The sequence below is a fragment of the Colletes gigas genome, unplaced genomic scaffold, assembly GCF_013123115.1.
Source record: "Colletes gigas isolate AHSC1104 unplaced genomic scaffold, ASM1312311v1 Colletes_gigas_Sc00003, whole genome shotgun sequence".
Taxonomy (NCBI): domain Eukaryota; kingdom Metazoa; phylum Arthropoda; class Insecta; order Hymenoptera; family Colletidae; genus Colletes; species Colletes gigas.
In genome coordinates, this window is record NW_025106632.1 from 1,905,280 (window position 1) to 1,926,900 (window position 21,621).

At 39.8% G+C, this 21,621-nt stretch overlaps 2 non-coding genes across 2 annotated transcripts; both read left to right on the forward strand.

Annotated features, from left to right (window-relative positions):
- The first annotated feature begins 21,313 nt into the window (after positions 1 to 21,313).
- On the forward strand, positions 21,314 to 21,413 carry Trnay-gua. The gene is made up of 2 exons: positions 21,314 to 21,350; positions 21,378 to 21,413. It is a non-coding gene; the product is annotated as a tRNA-Tyr (tRNA).
- Positions 21,414 to 21,498: 85 nt separating this feature from the next.
- Trnay-gua lies at positions 21,499 to 21,596 on the forward strand. Its single transcript has 2 exons — positions 21,499 to 21,535; positions 21,561 to 21,596. It is a non-coding gene; the product is annotated as a tRNA-Tyr (tRNA).
- Positions 21,597 to 21,621: the final 25 nt, after the last annotated feature.

Consider the following 21,621-nt stretch of genomic DNA (forward strand, 5'->3'; position numbering starts at 1 on the left):
ACGCACACTACCCACGACGTGATTTTCACCTTGACCATGGGGGCCGGGTCATCGTCCATCGTAGTACCTTCGACGATACTTACACCGTGGAACCTCGAAATTTAATATAGGACACCCAGTGGTCACGTCGATCTCATTAATTAGAAATTCCTGGCCCGTGCAATCCACTTTCGTCGATCCAAATTTTCATTTCGGGAGTCAAGTTCGACAACCTCTGGGTTCCATCTTTTATTTGTTTTAAATTAGAGCTACAACATAATTCATTCAACACTCGTTTCGATTTGTTATATTTTCAAAATTGCAAAATTCAAATTCCTCTTTAGCAAATTCATTTACAATGTATTTATTATTTATGGTTTTTTCGTACAATTAATCTTGATTTTCTGGTGCTCATTTTGCTAAATTAAATTCGTAGATATTCTCTTTATCAAATCTATTTATAATACATTTATTATTTATAGTCTTTCGTACATCTATCCTTACTTTTTTGGAGCTGATTTTTTAAAAATAAAATTCGTAGATATTCTCTTTAGCAAAATTTATATAATAATACGTTTATTATTTATAGTCTTCCGTACATTTAACCCTACTTTTTGGAGCTGATTTTTTAAAAATAAAATTCGTAGATATTCTCTTCAGCAAATCTATTTATAATATATTATATTTATTATTTCTTCCATAAATTTAACCCTACTTTTCTGGAGATGATTTTTTAAAAATAAAATTCATAGATATTCTCTTTAGCAAATCTATTTATAGTATATTTATTACTTATAGTCTTCTATACATTTAACCCTACTTTTCTGGGGCTGATTTTTTAAAAATAAAATTCGTAGATATTCTCTTTAATAAATTAATTTATAATACATTTATTATTTATAGTTTTCCATAAATTTAACCCTACTTTTCTGGAGCTGATTTTTTAAAAATAAAATTCGTAGATATTCTCTTTAATATATTAATTTATAATACATTTATTATTTATAGTCTTCCATAATTTTAACTCTATTTTTCTGGAGCTGATTTTAAAAAAATAAAATTCGTAGATATTCTCTTCAGGAAATTAATTTATATAACAATACGTTTATTATTTACGTCTTTCATGCTTTTGATTTTGTTAAATAAAATTCCTAGATACTCTTTGTATTTAGAGAAACGAAGGTTTCCAAATCGAGTTGCTCGAGTGAAATGTCAAAGTTTGGTTCCCAATTGCTGAGCCGGCCTGTACGCCGCGAAAAAAATCGAATGCCTCGCTAATGGAAAGTCAACTGGAAAGCAACAAAAAAGAAAATTACAACGGCGCGGAATCCGGTCCGTGAATGGCGGAATTCAGCCGGGAATGCGTCTCTTTTACGAGAACAACGAAATCCTGTTTGACGCATCGGACACGGTTTTAATTGCCCCGGTTTTCTGGCTAAACGCGACTCACAGAATGCTCATCCCCGCGGGGGAAGAAGAAAGGTGGTTTACCTTGTAGCTACGACCCACGTCGGGCCATCTAGGCAACGAGAAAAAGTCGAGGAGTGTTCGAGCGATGCTCGAACAGATCGAATCCGTTCCTCGAGGCTGCAATAGACGCTAAAAGCCAACTGTTACGACGTTTGATCGCCAATTTTGGTCCATTCCGCTTTCATTCAGCCGATCGAGTGGAAAAAGGTGGCTCACCTTGCCCGGGCTCCATTCATCGGGGCGCCAAAGAAAACGTTAAAAAACCGAAAATTGCGATACTCGACCGCCATTGTGAAACTGCCCTCCTTCGGAATCCCGATCATTTTCGCTAACCTGATTTCAGTCCTCGATCTCTTGTCGAACCTTGATCATTTCGTGAACGTTTCTGTCTGGCTGGTTTCCTCCAAATCCAATTCCTCAACCTAAATAATCTCACACGTTTCAGTGAAAATTTACACTTTGTTACATCGATCTATTTTATATGGCTCATAGATCCTGGGCCAATTGTATAATACAACCTCCACTCTAAAAATATCATCGAATATTCATATAATAAATAAATAATGTATTCGTAATATTTAAGGGTCCAAACGAGCTCGAATTGTTCCGAGTGAAATTGAAAATTTCTAATTTCCCTCGAACGGAGTAAAAATGGCGGCGTCCCGGAGAGGCGACGCTCCTTTTGTTGTGAATCGCGGAACGGAAATAAACTGGTGAACCAGAGTAGCGTAGCCTCCGCGATCGTTTCTCCCGTTTACATATTCTCTGAAAGGGAATTGAAAGAGAAATTCTGCTCGGGCAGACACACGCGTCCGCGGGCCTGTGGATGAGAAAGAAGGTGGTTCACCTTGCAGAGACAGCCTTCCGTTATTCCTCGTAATAGACGCCACGGCCAGCTCGATATCGGCTCCCCATCGACGGATCGAGAAAATGCACTCGTCATCCGAGCTTTCCTCGAATCGTTCGTCACCAGCGTCATTCAACGGGACAAAGGAATCTGGGGCCATTCGATTCTCCATTTTCTAAACGATCGATTCTTTCGATGTAACGACCGATCGATTTCTCGAGCTAAAATGCTAGAATTTCGTCTTCTTTTCGTTGTATCTGAATTTCGAGACTACAGAATCGAGTTTCACGAAATTATTATTCATTTAATAAAATGAATTTTTAATAGTTTCGAGGAAAAACATATCGAGAATATCCCTAGACAGTGAAAACTCACAAAGAAGTTTCATCGACCTCTTTATGGTTGATTTTACATCCTAAATCGTGTCTTCGTGGACGTTGATAATTTGAAAAACGGGACAAAGGAATCTGGGGACATTCGATTCTCCATTTTCTAAACGATCGATTCTTTCGATGCAACGATCGATCGATTTCTCGAGTTAAAATGCGAGGATTTCGTCTTCTTTTCGTTGTATCTGAATTTCGAGACTACAGAATCGAGTTTCACGAAATTATTTTTCATTTAATAAAATGAATTTTTAATAGTTTCGAGGAAAAACATATCGAAAATATCCCTAGACAGAGAAAACTCACAAAGAAGTTTCATCGACCTCTTTATGGTTGATTTTACATCCTAAATCGTGTCTTCGTGGACGTTGATAATTTGAAAAACGGGACAAAGGAATCTGGGGACATTCGATTCTCCATTTTCTAAACGATCGATTCTTTCGATGCAACGATCGATCGATTTCTCGAGCTAAAATGCTAGAATTTCGTCTTCTTTTCGTTGTATCTGAATTTCGAGACTACAGAATCGAGTTTCACGAAATTATTTTTCATTTAATAAAATGAATTTTTAATAGTTTCGATAAAAATATATCGAGAATATCCCTAGACAGAGAAAACTCACAAAGAAGTTTCATCGACCTCTTTATGGTTGATTTTACATCCTAAATCGTGTCTTCGTGGACGTTGATAATTTGAAAAACGGGACAAAGGAATCTGGGGACATTCGATTCTTTATTTTCTAAACGATCGATTCTTTCGATGCAACGATCGATCGATTTCTCGAGTTAAAATGCGAGGATTTCGTCTTCTTTTCGTTGTATCTGAATTTCGAGACTACAGAATCGAGTTTCACGAAATTATTTTTCATTTAATAAAATGAATTTTTAATAGTTTCGAGGAAAAACATATCGAAAATATCCCTAGACAGAGAAAACTCACAAAGAAGTTTCATCGACTTCTTTATGGTTGATTTTACATCCTAAATCGTGTCTTCGTGGACGTTGATAATTTGAAAAACGGGACAAAGGAATCTGGGGACATTCGATTCTTTATTTTCTAAACGATCGATTCTTTCGATGCAACGATCGATCGATTTCTCGAGTTAAAATGCGAGGATTTCGTCTTCTTTTCGTTGTATCTGAATTTCGAGACTACAGAATCGAGTTTCACGAAATTATTTTTCATTTAATAAAATGAATTTTTAATAGTTTCGAGGAAAAAAATATCGAGAATATCCCTAGACAGTGAAAACTCACAAAGAAGTTTCATCGACCTCTTTATGGTTGATTTTACATCCTAAATCGTGTCTTCGTGGACGTTGATAATTTGAAAAAATTTATTTCATTTTATTTCGTTTCAGACATAACCTCAATATGTATAATATTTTACATAATTGCAAGGTCTTTCGAATTTATCCTTGAGATTCCAGTTGCACCAAGGGCTCAACCCGGTCGATTAACGAAATAATAATAATAATAATGAAAAAGCGTATCGTGAGAACGTACAAAATGGCCGTAAAACTTCTTTTCAGCGGCTTCTTTCTCCGGATCGGTGAAAGCAACATCGAAGACGAGATAGGAAAAATAGAAACGTTCATTATCCCTTTCTCGATGTTTATTATAGCGACGTATTAGGCAATTTATGATGCTTCTGGGGACGGAATTAACATTGCTATGGTTCTGACATTTAACTTCAAACGGTCCGTGAAACGGCTTTCTAGAGTCGCGACGATTGGGAAACGCACACGGGCAACGTTTCGTCGCGTGATTTTTTTTTTTAAACGATACGTACTCGATGCTCCGGCGCAATATTCCACGGTTTCGAGGATTAAAGGGTAAAGAGCTGGAAGAGGAAGATGAGAGGCGACGTTCCGACCGCGGAGGCCTCTTTGACATCGCGAACGAATAACTCGAGATATTTTCCCCCCCTCGAACTGAAAGAACCCATTACTTCTCCTTTCATTTTGAGCTTCCGGGCTCTCGTGGTAGACCTGAATCTATTTCCTACGCGAGGGTGTACAGAGTCCACCAAAAAGTGTGGTCAGACGAAGATTCAACGAGTCAAAGAAGTGGAGGAACTTTAACTTTACGAGAAATAACAATTAGAACACCGATTTTAGCCTGGAAAATTTTGTCAAAAATTGTGGTCCTCGTTCACCTTGTTCAACAGTTGAAAATTTGGTAATACATCAAAATATTTACATAAATAAATAGTAAAATAATTATTAAATTATATTTCTAAAAGAATTACCAAATGCTAGGAAAACTTTATTTTTAATTTAATATTGTGGTTGAAAATATTCAATTTTCTATTCTAGATCAATTTAAATAGTGTCTTTTTTAACACACGATTCGGACAAGATTATAGTAAATATCCAATTTATTTAAATAGCTAAATAATTATTAACACTAGATTTACGGAAGCTATCACTTTGACGGATGTCTGATTCCATATGTAAAATTGTAGAACACGTAAATATTATTTTTTAACAACTTATGTTGAATTTGATTGATGCAATGGCATGAATACATATTCTAATTAAGGTAATCGTCAACATGAAAGGTATCAATAAATATACATACAATAAATGCCTGTAAATCTAGTGATAAATGATTCTATATTCCCAAAAGAATTAATATTTCGATTAAAAATATTTAATTTTTAATGAATATTCTACCCTACCTACAAGGTGTGCTAAAAGAAATATGACCATACCTCGAACCGAGCATTCAACGTACAGAAGTAGCGAAAAAGGTTCGATGGAGTATTTAAATCGCCTCGAACGTTGTTCTCTGCTCGTTTTCCTCGTTTCTCGTTACGAAGAATTTTCCAAAGATTCTCGAGTATTCGTTCGAGTATTCAAGCTGGACGCGTTGATATTTCTACACCGGTTTCTCGCATAATGAGCGTAATGCCTTCCGGCAGAGGCAAACGTTCCCCGAGCCACTATATTTTCGTTCTGTCAGCGGGGAGTGTCGTATTCAAGGCACGCGCACGGCAGGTCGATCATTATGCGACGAGTCACACGCCGAGACAAAGGAAAAGTACTTTTAAAGTCACGGTCGCGCCGGTTAAAAAGCACCGATTTCACAAGTCCCCGCACGATCTGTTCCTGTTTGCCAGCGATATTTTCTGTCGCCAGTCTCGTTCCAATTGATTTATCGCGATTTCAGCGTTTCCAGTCGTTCTTGCGGCTCTCATCGTTCTCCTTCGCCGACTGGTCGCTTCGGAGCAACCTCGGTTGTCGTGGAACACACACGTTTTCTAGCCTCGTTAGCCCCTTCAGAACCTTTGAAATCGATCTCAAACCACATACTACTGTATCCAAAAAATAAGGTGACACTTGTTATAAAATGAAAAATATTTATTCTTTTAAATCAATTTCATCCTCTTCAAAGTAATCCCCATTCGACATAATGCACTTATGAAACAGCTGAAAAAAGTCCTCTTCTGGAATCCTTTTGCGCCTTCAAAGCGCGCAGCGATTCACGTTGAATCTCTTCGATAGTCTCAAAACCGGTGTCCCCCGGAGTGGTCTTTTGAGTTTACCGAATAGCCAGAAGTCGCATGGCGCTAAATCAGGCGAATACGCTGCCTGTGGAACGATATAAGTTGAATTTTTGGCCAAGCGATCACGAATAATCGACGCAGCGCGAGACGGCGCGTTATCGTGGCGCAAAAACCAACAGTTGCTTCGCCACAAATCCGGCCTCTTTTTGCGAACAGCTTCACGCAAACGACGCACAACGCTTAAACAGTATTCCTTATTAACCACGATAATCGAACAAAACTGTTAACACGACTTTGATCTTTGAACGTCTTTGGCGCGATTTTTTCGGTCTTTCTTCCCCTTTGGCACGATATTCGCTCGATCGGTCAGCCGTTTCCGGGTCGTAGGCACAGATCCAAGTCTCATCTCCCGTAACGATGCGTTTCACGACTGGTTCATAGTCGGCAATCATCTCTTCACGGACGTTAATACGACGCTCTTTTTCGAACAAATTCAATGCTTTCGGTGCCGATCGAGACTCGACAGGTTTCAAGCCCAAAACATCTTTCAAAATGGTATTCACCGACCCTTTTCAAACGCCAACAGTGTCCGGAAGGTCTCTTATTGTCGGTCGACGATTTTGTAGCAGTAGTTTTTTCATTCCATCGACGTGGCTTTGATCAGTGGACGTCGATGGCCGTCCTTGGCGCTCTTTGTCTTCGACGCTTTCGCGGCCATCTTGGAACTCTTTGCACCGCTTGGAAACATTTCTTTTCGACATAGCCTGGCTTTTCGCGGCATTTCCAAAGTATCCGTGGCAGAATATTCATTCCGCGAACAAAATTTAATGCAAACTCTTTGCTCGACAAAAATATTTATTATGAAAATCAACGAATGCACTTTTACCGTTGCGGATGAACAAGCGTATCTCAAAAACAACCGAAGATAATTACGTGGAATTTGAAACAGATGACAGCAACGGAGCTACCAAGCTACAGAAAAATTGTTTATCGGTTTGGATAAAGCCGCGAAGTTTAACACTTTGACTGCCACGTCAGCCATATATGGGTGACAGGATTTACAACTATGGTACTAGAAAAATGAATTCTCAAGTTAAGACGTCGAGGGAAATAAATTTGGATAGAATTTGTGAATTTTAACAAGCTTACAAAAATAAGTAGCGATACAAATTTTAGGTTGTGTAGCTTACAATGGTCTAAAATGAAAATTTTAATTTTTGCAGAATATTGTACGGGTTTGATCTGACAGTGAACGTGTTAAATTGAAAAGTCACCTTACTTTTTGGACGCGGTAGTACTTCTCGATCGAGAACGTTTTTATTTTTGCTTCGAAGCAAGTTGACAAAATTTTGGAAATTCCAGTGGACAAGACATTGAGAATCGAGGGATTGAGAAATGATTTCTGAGAAATATTGTTGGAAAATCCGAGTGGGAATGACGAAGACGTTGAAAAGTTACGATCGAAAAGAAATATGCAAGTCGATGTTCTCGAAGAAAGTCTCGATGACCCGAATTTACGATCCACCTTTCTAAACCGAGCGCCGAATTTTGTGATCGCGCGATAAATAAAGACGTCGAGATTATGCGAGTCGTGTCGCGGAAAATATTGGAAACGCGTGGACGTATTCGATCTAACGGTTCCATTCGGGTTTAAATAACCATTTAATTTCGCTTTGGAACAGTTGTACTCATTTAAATTAAAAAAATAAACCGATAACCTCAAATTTTGAAATTTCGAGAATCATTTACGTATCATTGCTAATTCTTTTGCAAAACTTTATGAATATTCAGGAATCCCTCGAAATTTTGCAAGCTTGAAAGTGAAAGCTGTTATCGAACGTCCACAATTTCAACAAATAATATTGCCCAACGTTGATAATCTCCGATCGATTAAAATTCAAAATTAAATACCAGGGGGACTGGTTAACTTCGAATATATCCTCGGTAACGACTAATTAAAAATATGAACGTGACAAAGATAATGGGAGAATCGTGCAAATATCCACTTCGCACCTGGAGGGCGAACGCCTCGCGCAAATGTCGTTTTCTGCGAAATGAAAATGCAATTCCCTCGACACTTGTCACATAAATTCTCCCGCTTATTTAAATACTTAAATACCGCCACTAGGAAACGACGGGAACTTTTTTATCTTGGTAAAGAAAACGCGAAGACGCGGCGATCGTCGATCGATACCGCGAGATTTTCTGCTCTACTTGAAACAGATTTTCTAACGCAAATAACTTCGTATCTAGTCCAGTGGAACGTCGATTGCAGCAACCGCCATTTCTTATGCTTCGATTAATGTCGCGACTCCGTAAGTGGATTGTCAGAACCGGATTCGTCCCTTAAAATTCGAATAAATTATCTTTCGAACAAATGGTTTAACATTTTACGATTCTTGCGCAACATCTTCCCTCCGCCATGATCGGTTATCGAGAAATTCCCCGATTTTGTAACGTCTACGACCTTGTTCTTGTCACTTTCACTCGACTCGTCTGCGTGGCTCGATCGACGAAAGAATCGATAGATCGCGCACACGCCCATTCGTCTTCGAGCGATCGAGTCCAAGCGGGACTTGTATTTCGCGCGCCACGGTCGACCTTGCCCCTGAAAAATGGCCGCCGGCGGGGACCAAACGCGGCGTCTGGTCTTTCGAACTTGTTCCACTTCGTGAATTGGCTGTGTGTACTAATTTCACTCAGACTATTCAAACTATGAAATACTACTGTCTCCAAAAAGTAAGGCGACTTTTCAATTTAAACTTCGCGGCTTTATCCAAACCGATAAACATTTTTTCTGTAGCTTGGTAGCTCCGTTGCTGTCATCTGTTTCAAATTCCACGTAATTATCTTCGGTTGTTTTTGAGATACGCTTGTTCATCCGCAACGGTAAAAGTGCGTTCGGCGATTTTCATAATAAATATTTTTGTCGAGCAAAGTTTGCATTAAATTTTGTTCGCGGAATGAATATTCTGCCGCGGATACTTTGGAAATGCCGCGAAAAGCCAGGCTATGTCGAAAAGAAATGTTTCCAAGCGGTGCAAAGAGTTCCAAGATGGCCGCGAAAGCGTCGAAGACAAAGAGCGCCAAGGACGGCCATCGACGTCCACTGATCAAAGCCACGTAGATGAAATGAAAAAACTAGTGCTACAAAATCGTCGACCGACAATAAGAGACCTTTCGGACACTGTTGGCGTTTGAAAAGGGTCGGTGAATACCATTTTGAAAGATGTTTTGGGCTTGAAACCTGTCGAGTCTCGATCGGCACCGAAAGCATTGAATTTGTTCGAAAAAGAGCGTCGTATTAACGTCCGTGAAGAGATGATTTCCGACTATGAACCAGTCGTGAAACGCATCGTTACGGGAGATGAGACTTGGATCTGTGCCTACGACCCGGAAACGGCTGACCGATCGAGCGAATATCGTGCCAAAGGCGAAGAAAGACCGAAAAAATCGCGCCAAAGACGTTCAAAGATCAAAGTCGTGTTAACAGTTTTGTTCGATTACCGTGGTTAATAAGGAATACTGTTTAAGCGTTGTGCGTCGTTTGCGTGAAGCTGTTCGCAAAAAGAGGCCGGATTTGTGGCGAAGCAACTGTTGGTTTTTGCGCCACGATAACGCGCCGTCTCGCGCTGCGTCGATTATTCGTGATCGCTTGGCCAAAAATTCAACTTATATCGTTCCACAGGCAGCGTATTCGCCTGATTTAGCGCCATGCGACTTCTGGCTATTCGGTAAACTCAAAAGACCACTCCGGGGGACACCGGTTTGAGACTATCGAAGAGATTCAACGTGAATCGCTGCGCGCTTTGAAGGCGCAAAAGAATTCCAGAAGAGGCCTTTTTCAGCTGTTTCATAAGTGCATTATGTCGAATGGGGATTACTCTGAAGGGGATGAAATTGATTTGAAAGAATGAATAAAGATTCTTCATTTTATAACAAATGTCACCTCATTTTTTGGACACAGTAGTATGTGGTTTGAGATCGATTTCAAAGGTTCTGAAGAGGCTAACGAGGCTAGAAAATGTGTGTGTTCCACGACAACCGAGGTTGCTCCAAAGCGACCAGTCGACGAAGGAGAACGATGAGAGCCGTAAGAACGACTGGAAACGCTGAAATCGCGATAAATCAATTGGAACGAGACTCGCGACAGAAAATATCGCTGGCAAACAGGAGAGTCTGAGTCAGATACAATTTGGTTAGCTTGTTAACAGGGTTAAGCACACATTTGCACCTTTCTATTGGAAACGCGCGTACTCCCCAAGCAAAGGATAGAAATTGTGCAGTCTTTAATGCGTTTAACAATGTTCTTGCTCGCTAGGCCCAACACGGTCACGGTGAGTAGGCATTAAACAGATTGTGTTTCCTAACCGTTGCATGCTCTCGCTCGCCAGATTTAACGCCACTCGATTATTTCCTTTCGGGAGCATTAAAAAACCAAGTTTATCGAGAGCCACCAACGGTGAAAGACTCGCGGGGAACGTATTATTATAGCGCACGGTAGAAACACGTTTCAAACGGTTTCTCGCTCTCACAGAGATAATCTGGATTACGCAATTCGAACAATGCATCGAACGTCGGTTTAAAATTAAATTTATTTTACCGGATTTCGCCTCGGTTGGTAACTATGTAGACCTTATTTGGTACGCAGTGGCTAGAAAGGAGAGGAGAGACGCTCGAGCGCTTGCGAGACAGGTTAGTCAATCATAGCCCTCTGGTGGCAACTGTGGGGAACTGTCGCCGCAGGTATAACACTTTTTCTCGCGCGAAATTCGAACGAAACTGAAAGTGACCTTCGTATTTTAATACAGAGGCAATAAAATATCGATCTCTGTTTGTTTAGATCGATTAAAGTTGCATAGAAAATTGTTTTCCAACCAAAAATGTCATCTAAATCTGAAAGGCGATGTTTGACAAGATTAAACATGTTTTAATGTATACACCTGCTATCAATCGTGTCACAGTCACATGGTTTCATTCACTTCAACTTCATTCTTAATTTGCATCGGTAATACCCAACATAACGTTCTAACAAACTACGACAGCGATAGTCTAATTCATATTCGATTATTCAATTTGACGGATATCATTAGTTCCGGTAGGATTATTAAAAATCAATTGCTCGGGACACCGACTATAATAACGAGAAACCCGTTTAAGAGAGCAGGACCGACAGTCTTCGATTTTCCACGAGCATGGAAGGTTTTGAAAAACCACCTTGGATCGTGGTTTCTTTTCGAGGACGATCCGCGAAACGTTTCGAATATGTTCAATGGCAGCAAACAACACCGTCGACGACAGATTTAAGATTCGCCCGGGCAGGTACGGGGCCATCGATCAAACAGCCAGCGGCCGTTTAATATTCCATGGCTGGCTCATCCTCCGGAGAGGTCGAGATACGAGGGTTTTCGCGGTGCACGGCACCCTGGGGCCCCGGCCACGGTTAACTTTCGCTGTCAAACGTCACGTAATCCAGGGCCGAAGCCGTGGGATCCGCTCACGCGCGTAAAACATGAGAATGACCCCGCATAATGGGACGTCGTGGGTGTTGCAACGCGTTCCGTTGCACGCCACTCGGCCATCGTCCGATCCCAAAGTCCCCTTTCCGCGAAACCTATTTGCATTTCGCATAATTCTTTCGAAAATCTCCGACGACTCGACGCCTTCGTTGTTTGCTCTCATTGCACAACACGCGATACTCAATTCATATCTTAAAATATCGTTTCTTTCTTATGGTGGCCTGTAGGTGTCGCGACAGTTGACCTGGGGACCAAAACGCGTTCACCTGGAAACTTCTCGAGACTATTTGACTCGTTTCAAGGGGAATATCACGAATTTTATTTACCTATTGTGTATAGTAACTTTGAACAAAACTTTACTAGGTTTATTTATCTAAAAATATTGTTTCTTTTATGTATAACTTGTAGGTGTCGCGATAGTTAACCTGGGAACACAATCGCGTTCACTTGGATACTTCTCGAGACTATTTCACAAGTTTCAAAGGGAATACCACGAATTTTATTTACCTATTGTGCATAATAGCTTTGAACAATACAAATTTACTAGGTTTATCTATCTAAAAATATTGTTTCTTTTATGTGTAACCTGTAGGTGTCGCGATAGTTGACCTGGGAACACAATCGCGTTCACTTGGATACTTCTCGAGACTATTTCACAAGTTTCAAAGGGAATACCACGAATTTTATTTACCTATTGTGCATAATAGCTTTGAACAATACAAATTTACTAAGTTTGTCTACCTAAAAATATTGTTTCTTTTATGTATAATCTGTAGGTGTCGCGATAGTTAACTTAGAAACACAAACGTGTCCACCTGGAAACTTCTCGAGATTATTTGACTCGTTTCAAAGGGAATACCACGAATTTTATTTACCTATTGTGTATAATAACTTTGAACAATACAAATTTACTAGGTTTATCTTGTAAGGATTGTCGAGGATGGTCAGAGAGGCGTGTGGACGGATTCAAATACGTGAACACTGAACGTAACGATATAATTATATTATTTAATACTTACTAACTATTTAACATAAAGAACATAAAAGAAAGACATAAAACGTAAACGTAAAAGATCATAAACGTAAAACTGTGACTGCTCTCGACTAACGTTCGACACAGAGTGACGTTCCTGCAGTCAAAGTCGACCCTTCCTTATTCCTATCTTATAATAATGATCTAAACAAAATGCACGTTCGAGACGCAGTCCCTAAAACGTATTTCAGCTTAAACCTAAACACCTCACTCGATACCTACTCTAGCTTAGACTATACACTCCTTACAATCTACCTAAAAATATTGTTTCTTTCATATGGTGACCTGTAGGTGTCGCGACAGTTGACCTGGGGACCAAAACGCGTTCACCTGGAAACTTCTCGAGACTATTTGACTCGTTTCAAGGGGAATATCACGAATTTTATTTACCTATTGTGTATAGTAACTTTGAACAAAACTTTACTAGGTTTATCAATCTAAAAATATTGTTTCTTTTATGTATAACCTGTAGATGTCGCGATAGTTGACCTGGGAACACAAATACGTTCACCTGGAAATTTCTCGAAACTATTCAGCTCGTTTGAAATGTAACATCGGAAACTCTATGTATCTATGGTGTACAATAATACTATTTTCAGCAAAAGAAACTAGTTTCCAGAGCTAACGCGAATTAAAGAAAGCGTTCGAAGCGCCGTAGCTTACAATTAGACACGCGTCATTTCATAAGTATACCTATACTCGGGGATTTCGCCATTTTACCGCGTCGAATGAAAGTAATAGACAGGCAATCAATTGCGGAATGGCTGATAGCTTGCCTCGTTGATAGAGAAAGAAAAATTGCAATATTAGTAAAGACACGATACGATCGAATCTCGGTGTTTCGTTGTATTTACTTTAAAGCGACAAATCTCCACCGATTTAAATGAAATTACTTTTCAACATTTGTAGTTCGATATTCCAAAAATTAAATTTTGTTTTAATATTAACGCTCTATGTATTTCGATTCAGAAAATATACTGATTTCACGGTACATTCTCAAGGATTCCAAGAACAATACTCAACTTCAAAAGTAGATAAAATCAGGAAACAAAACTTCGTTCCTCAGACATCGTCTTATCAGCCTCTTTCGAAACCTGACACATCAATCAATAATAAATAAATAAATAAATTCACGATACAATTACTCGTTTTAAGCCTTTATTTTCTGCATCGAATAATTTACTAATTTAACACGTTGACTGCCACACCAAAACCGTACAATTTTTTACGAGGTCAAAACTTCGATTTTAAATAATTGTAAACTGCATAACTTAAAATTTGTCTACGGTATTTATTTTCGTAACCACATTGAACTTGCTCCTATACAAATTTAATTAACATTTCAATTTCAATTTCAGAATGAATTGTTTTAGTTCCAGCCAAAGTGTTAATAATGTAAAAAACTTTGCAACCATTCGATTCTGAATAAAAAAATGGCTGCTCTTGAAACGGCCAGGAAACAAACGGAACCAGTTTATTTTCAGCGAAAGCCATCGGGCCAATGTCGCGCGATTAACGCGTCGTAATTATCAGAGCGCGATAATTTTTTTCGACTCTGCTTGTCCCCTCTGCTCTTTTATCATCGGCATTATCGACGTGCATTTCGTACCAGCGGTGAAAGTAACGATAAATCGGCGCGTGGCCGCCGCGATAACGAGATCATTTCATCCGACGTTCCCAAGTTTCCTTTTCGTTATTTCGATCGACGATCGTAAACTTGGTCGCATCGGAAACAGAAGTTTTCGCCCGTCAACGCGGCGGAAGAAATCTTTAGAGAATTTATGCAAACCGTAAACACTCGACCAAGGAACGTTTAAGGATATTTAATATCGATTGTAGATTTCGCGTGAACGAGACTTTCATGCTGATCGCGAGAAGCGTGTGCAGCTGTTGGCCGTGTGAAACGTGGCGATGAGGTTTATGAAACGTCGAACGCGATTACCCTAGGCGGAACTTCCGTCCTCGACTTTCACGCCGAGAGGGCTATTACCGATCGCGAGTATTACGCAATCGATCTTCCACCCAGGTGGTTATCCAATTTGTAGGAATTAGAAAATTACACATTTCGTCGCTGAATCACTCGGTGAGATTCTTCGGCGCATAATGAGCGGAGGTGTCGCAACGAGCGTGGGTATATTCGTTACACCTTCGAGAGAAAAAATGCTTTGCACGAAGAGTTGAAAGTTGAAAGTGACGGAAGAGAACGCGAGACTGAATTTTACTCTTAGAGCAAAATTCATCGTTTACAATATTCGTATCACATATTCTTGACGAGATTACTAAAATCAGTGATTACTTAAATTTTAAAAATTACTTTGTCAATGAAGCCCAGTCAACGCGTTCACTGTCTATGACCCGTATATGAGGCACACCGCCACGCTATTGGATACGCCGCTGGGAGACCGGACAGTGAACGCGTTAGAAATAGTTTTCAATTTCTTTTTTTTTTTGAGTTTTGGGGCATGGATAATTTATGTTTGTCGGATTTAATTATTTTTCCAACGCATATACGGGTCATACCGCCACGCTATTGCATACGCCGCTGGGAGACCGGACAGTGAACGCGTTGAAAATAGTTTTCAATTTCTTTTTTTTTTTATTTTTGGGGCATGGATAATTTATGTTTGTCGGATTTAATTATTTCGCCAACGCGTTCACTGTCTATGACCCGTATATGGGTCATACCGCCACGCTATTGCATACGCCGCTGGGAGACCGGACAGTGAACGCGTTGAAAATAGTTTTCAATTTCTTTTTTTTTTGAGTTTTGGGGCATGGATAATTTATGTTTGTCGGATTTAATTATTTCTCCAACGCGTTCACTGTCTATGACCCGTATATGGGTCACACCGCCACGCTGTTAGATACGCCGCTGAGACATTGGACAGTGAACGTGTTAGAGTTACGTAAATGACTGTACAGTTGGACGTAACTGCATTAACGAAATGATTAACGAGCGTCCAGTGATTAATGATCGATAGTATTCGATGAGATATTAGAATTTTAAGTCCTGGACACCTGAATGAATCGTTGCTGGTGAAGATTTTATAATAATAGTTGATTGTAATATAGACGAAGCTTCGTAGTGTTTTATAATCCCTAATGTCTCGTAAAAGGCGAAAATTAAAGCGCAGGAACTTTTCATTGTAACGCAATTACAACCTCGCTCGGAAGATAAATTTCTCCCCCTTAATGAATTCATAATTCATCGCGTAACGGCGGGAGCGATTTAACAGAGAGCCTCTCGGAGAGATAATGCTGCAAAAGCGTCGAGAGTCCATAGTCTCCATTTTACACGAGCCATAAAACACTCCATTGTAAACGGACGCCATAACGTTGCGCGAGTAAACGAAAACTCTCCATTTTCTTGTTGTTATTTACAACGTTTACGCGTTTTGCGACTTCGCGCGTGTGCAATAAAGGTTAGCAGTGATAATAAGCCGCTACTGTTCGGTAGCCAGTCGCCATTCCCGAGCATTACTACCGTGAATTGTTTCATTGAAAGTGAAAGACGCATAATTCCGTTTGAAAATGGCGCGGCTGCATAATTTACTCGCGCCGTTGCACTTGAAATCGAGATTCGAGCCGACGACGATTAGAAAATCTGTGAAATTGATGCACGGATCTGCGATTAATCTTGTTCCAACTGAACGCAATTATTCGCATTTCGAATCGCCGAATCGACAGCGAGGGACGAACGCCATGATCCTGACAGTGAAGTTATTTCGAGGACGAGACCTTATTCGATCCTCGAGGCTGTTCTTGCCTAAGGACGAGCGGAGTTTAGGCCGGAAACGGGCACACGGGGTCCGGGAAGAATTTCTGCGAGCGAAAGAGGAGTTCCATGCGGCCGAGGAAGTCGAGGAATTCGCGTGGGCGTTCGAAAGAGGTGTGGTGTGCACGCCTCGAGGACAATGCGACGCGAATTCGAGCGGACACCGAGAACGATGCTCGAAAATGGGTCGACGAGACCCGTTTCCCTCGCGGATCTGCTCCGGATTTTACGGGGCGATGATTCCTCGGGGTCGTCGACTTTCGACTCGACGATCGAAGGACGCGGTCGATCTTTTATTTCGGTTGGGAACTCGTTCGCGAAACCTTCGACGGGGGTTACTTTTACCGATTTCGAGAAAGAAAAATGAAGATGGCCTCCAAACGCGGCTATCGCAACTTAGATAATTCACAGAATTTTTATGGTTACTCCAAGCGTCGATAATGTTGTAAAAATAAATTTTTGCATGCATGTATTTTATGAATTTTGCTTCTACGCATCGTTTCTGTACGAAAGGGATCCTAAATCGTGGATAAAAAAATTATAGTGGACGCTAGCTGTCCCATTGATGGGCCGCCATGTTCCCCGTTGCTATGCACCGTTGCTAGGGCTCCTCTTTCTCTTCGAACGCGCTTCAATCGAACCACGAAAACAAATATGTACGGCGTTCGACTGAAAATTACATTGCGACGGGGCGTCGGTTATTGTTTGGAAGGGGGACGGAAAAGTTTCTGCAACTTTAAATGGACGATCGTAGACGTGGCGCGCGCGGTCCATTTACTTTGAAAATAACATAAGTCCGGAGCAGGAAAAGTGGAAGCTATGTAGGTTATGTTATTGCAACACTTCTGTCCGGAGCGCAACAATCGATCGCGCGAACGAGAAATATTCGTTTCCTTAATGGAGGAAGCGAATCTGAATCGTGACTGGAACGGAATTTAAACAGGAGCAAAATTACACTGTTTCTAACGGAAACGAAGTTACGCAACTTCCTAAATGAACGGCGAACCCTGATTCGTATTAATTTAATGGAATTTCCGTCCAGTTCCTTTGTAACTTAATACTCACCTGACTGATTGTGAGATCGAACATTGAAGACGAATTTTTATCCGGGCAGCGCGTGGCCAGCGCCTGTGGGAGTTGGAGGACTGAACAAAGATGGCGGCGGAATCGTCTTCCTAAAAATTAGACAAATATTAGAAAATGTACATTATAAATGAATTCTAAACCGTGCAAAAGAAGGTTTAATTAATACTAAATATTAATTTATACTAAACGTACTGTGGTGGACGAAAGTATCGAAACATTGGAATTATAACTAAAATTATGAAATATCGTTCTTATATTTTCGGTAATGAATTTTTTTCTCGAAAATGCGTAGGAATTGGAGTGTATGTCTATTCACCAAAAATGATTGTTATTGACTCCCACAACCGAAAATAATTTTTCCAAAACGATTTGAAATTTTTGTTTGCATCGAAAAATTTAGGCATCTCCTCGAATTTTTTTCTTGAAAATGCGCAAGATTTCGGGGATATGTCTAATGACCAAAAATGATTGTAATTGACCCGTGCAACCAAAAATAATTTTTTCATAACGATTTGAAATTTTGTAATTTTGTCGAAAAATTTCACACCTTCTCGAATTTTTTTCTTGAAAATGTGCAAGATTTCGGGGGTATATCTAATGACCAAAAATGATTGCAATTGACCCGTGCAACCAAAAATATTTTTTTCATAACAATTTGAAATTTTTTAATTTTGTCGAAAAATTTCACACCTTCTCGAATTTTTTTCTTGAGAATGGGTTGAATTTCGTGGATACATGTATTCACCAAAAATGATTCTAATTGACCCCTGCAAATGATATTAATTTTTTCAGAACGATTAGAAATTTTTTTTTCCATCGAAAACTTTAGGTACCTACCACCTGTCGATTTTTCTTATAAATTAGTTTTTAATTTTTAACAATTTTGTTTGACGCAGTACGGAAAAGTTATCTAATACTTTTTTGTAGGTATCCATGAGCTCTACTTCAGAAAAAAGTTTCATTGAAATATATTCACTATAGTAGGAGTCATGGCTGTTCGAAAATTGGACCATTTTTATGGGGTTTTTCTTACTTTGCGGGGTCAAGGAACGACTTTTCGAATATTTTTGGAATTTCTACATATTCTCCACCGAAATACGCATTGTTTGCATTTTGAATCGTTAAAATCCTCCAATCCGTTCAGAAGTTATGACGTTTTAAAGATACGCACGAAAATCATTTCAGGCCTCAGGTTATATTTTCAGTAATGAATTATTTTCTCAAAAAGGGTTAGGAATTAGGGGATATGTGTATTCACCAAAAATGATTCTAATTGACCCTTGCAAGCAAAAATATTTTTTTTAGAGCGATTTGAAATTTTTTAATCTTGTCAAAAAATTTCACACCTTCTCGAATTTTTTTCTTGAAAATGCGCAAGATTTCGGGGATATGTCTAATGACAAAAAGTGATTGTAATTGTCCCCCGCAAACTACAATAATTTTTCCAAAACGATTTGAAATTTTTTTTTTCGCCGAAAAATTTCAGCACCTTCTCGAATTTTTTTCTTGAAAGTAGGTAGGAATTCGAGGGTAGGTCTAATGACCAAAAATTATTGTAATTGACCCCCGCAACCGAAAATAATTTTTCCAAAACGATTTGAAATTTTTGTTTTCATCGAAGAATTCAAGCACATTATTCGGCATATTCAGGACAAGGGCAACGATGGAAAATCAAATAGTGATGGGGGTAATTACCAACAGTAATTGAACACAAGAGGAAATGAGATAGAAAATTAAATTACAGGAACATTTCTGGCCACAGATTATATTTTAAGTAAAGAATTTTTTTCTCAAACATGCGTAAGATTTCGGGTATATATCTATTCACCAAAAATGATTGTAATTCACCCCCGCAGCCAAAAATAATTTTTTCAGAACGATATGAAATTTTTTAGTTTTGTCGAAAAATTTGTCCGCCTACTCGAATTTTTTTCTCAAAAATGGTTAGGATTTCAAGGGTACATCTATTCACCAAAAATGATTGCAATTGGCAGTGGAGTCCACAGGAAGCTGAATTTTGAGACTGTTTCATAAAACTCCGATTCACTGAAATAACACGCAAACGAAGTGTCAATAGTTCATCGTCGCTCAACTGACAATGAACGCGAAAGAAACGCGGACACTTGCATTCACGGACTTGCACGATCGACGAGAACGACCCGTTCGCAACGCAGGGAAAACGTTGATCCGCGTAATCGCTTTCCATTGAATCGAGTTTTCCCCTGCAGCCGCCGCGTTTCCAGCGATTTATCCCTCGTTAAACCACGGAACGAAAGAATCGGAGTGAGAAGAGAACTTTTGCTCGGCGAGCCGTGACGATCCCGTAACGATCGTAACTACGGTAGCGAAATGCGTTTGCCTTATTATTATGCATTACGTCGTCGCAGTTACATTAACGCGACGTGCACCGGAACGCGTCGAAGAAACACCGCCCGGAGATAAATTTCCTATTTCTTTACCGCCGATCCGCGATATAATTCGCGGCTCTGCGCAACCGTTGCCAAACGTGTCGATTTATTCATCGAAACTGTGGCCAACGTACGAAACATTTCTGTATTCCACGATCTTGTTAAACTTTATAGTCCCCAATCACATTATTGCCATCGCCATGTTCGATGTAACAAACGCCTGGAACGTAAAATCGTAAACAATTGCTTTCTATTCTTACGTTGATTTGTTTTATAACACTTCTCGAACGTTTACAAGATATTTCCGACACAATATTGCACAAAGATATCACAACGTCGACATTGCAACATCGAAGTATTATGCAGCGGTGTTCCTGTAATTTCACGTTACGGAAAGTAAGAATCCATTACAGGGTGTATAATGCCCGGAATAAATCTAACGACGTACTCGAATCGTACTCAAGTGGGTTGTTAATTCCGCCATATTCTTTTCGAAGATACCCCTCTTCATCGTCGAGCAAGATTTCTCGTTCGAGGCACGAGCTCCGAAAGAAACTGTTACACGAATTTTAGAAACTATCTCTACATATATATTATACACGTATATTACATACGTATATTAGAAAAATCGTCGAGTCCGCGGAGCAAAACATCCGTCGACGAATTTCCACCGTGGATTTCACGAAACAAAAAACTTTTACACGTCGGTTTTCCTCGTTATTTATCGCCCGAATAAAATTTCACCCAATATTATACATTATGCAATAGAAAGTTAACTTTCACATCATACGTGCAATTTTACACAGAGCGCGTGCATAAATTCTAAACGGAAAAAGATGAAAGACTGTTCGACGTGCTTAACATTTACTTAACACAATTTTATTCAATTTTATAAGACGGGGTCGCGATTGCAACTAAATAATAACCTTCCAGGTGCAAATTATTGTGCAACCGGTGATTTCTACCATCGATCTACGCCTTCCTAACAGCCTCTCAATAAATTTAAAATGGCGTCTCTGCTTCCCATTCTTGTTAAAAAAATTCGTAAAAATCGATCGAATCGAAAGTACTTACCGGGAGCCTAATGACGCGTCAGGGAGCAGTTTAACGCGTGAGATAGGATCGAACTGTGCAGCATTTGAATCCTGTGTCCCGCGAGAGGCATCCATAGGTCGTTGGTTCAAATCCGGCTCGATGGAATTTTTCCTCGTCGATCGTGACAGGAGCCTCCTTTCTCTTTGACGCATCAGTAGCAAACTGTTTGAATTATGAGCATCGAAGACGTAGCGACAATCACGCGCCTTCGATAGCTCAGTTGGCAGAGCGGTGGACTGTAGTTGTTGAGATTGCGTCGAGAATGAGATATCCATAGGTCGCTGGTTCGAATCCGGCTCGAAGGAGCATATATTTTTACAAAAACTTTTCACCGAACAAACATTCTCTGGGTTCGTTCAATTGCAATCGTCATTGCGAGTATATCCGTACCCTTCGATAGCTTAGTTGGTAGAGCGGTGGACTGTAGTTGGATCCCCTGATAGAGAAAAGACATTCATAGGTCGCTGGTTCAAATCCGGCTCGAAGGAATATTTTTACAAAAATATTCGACAA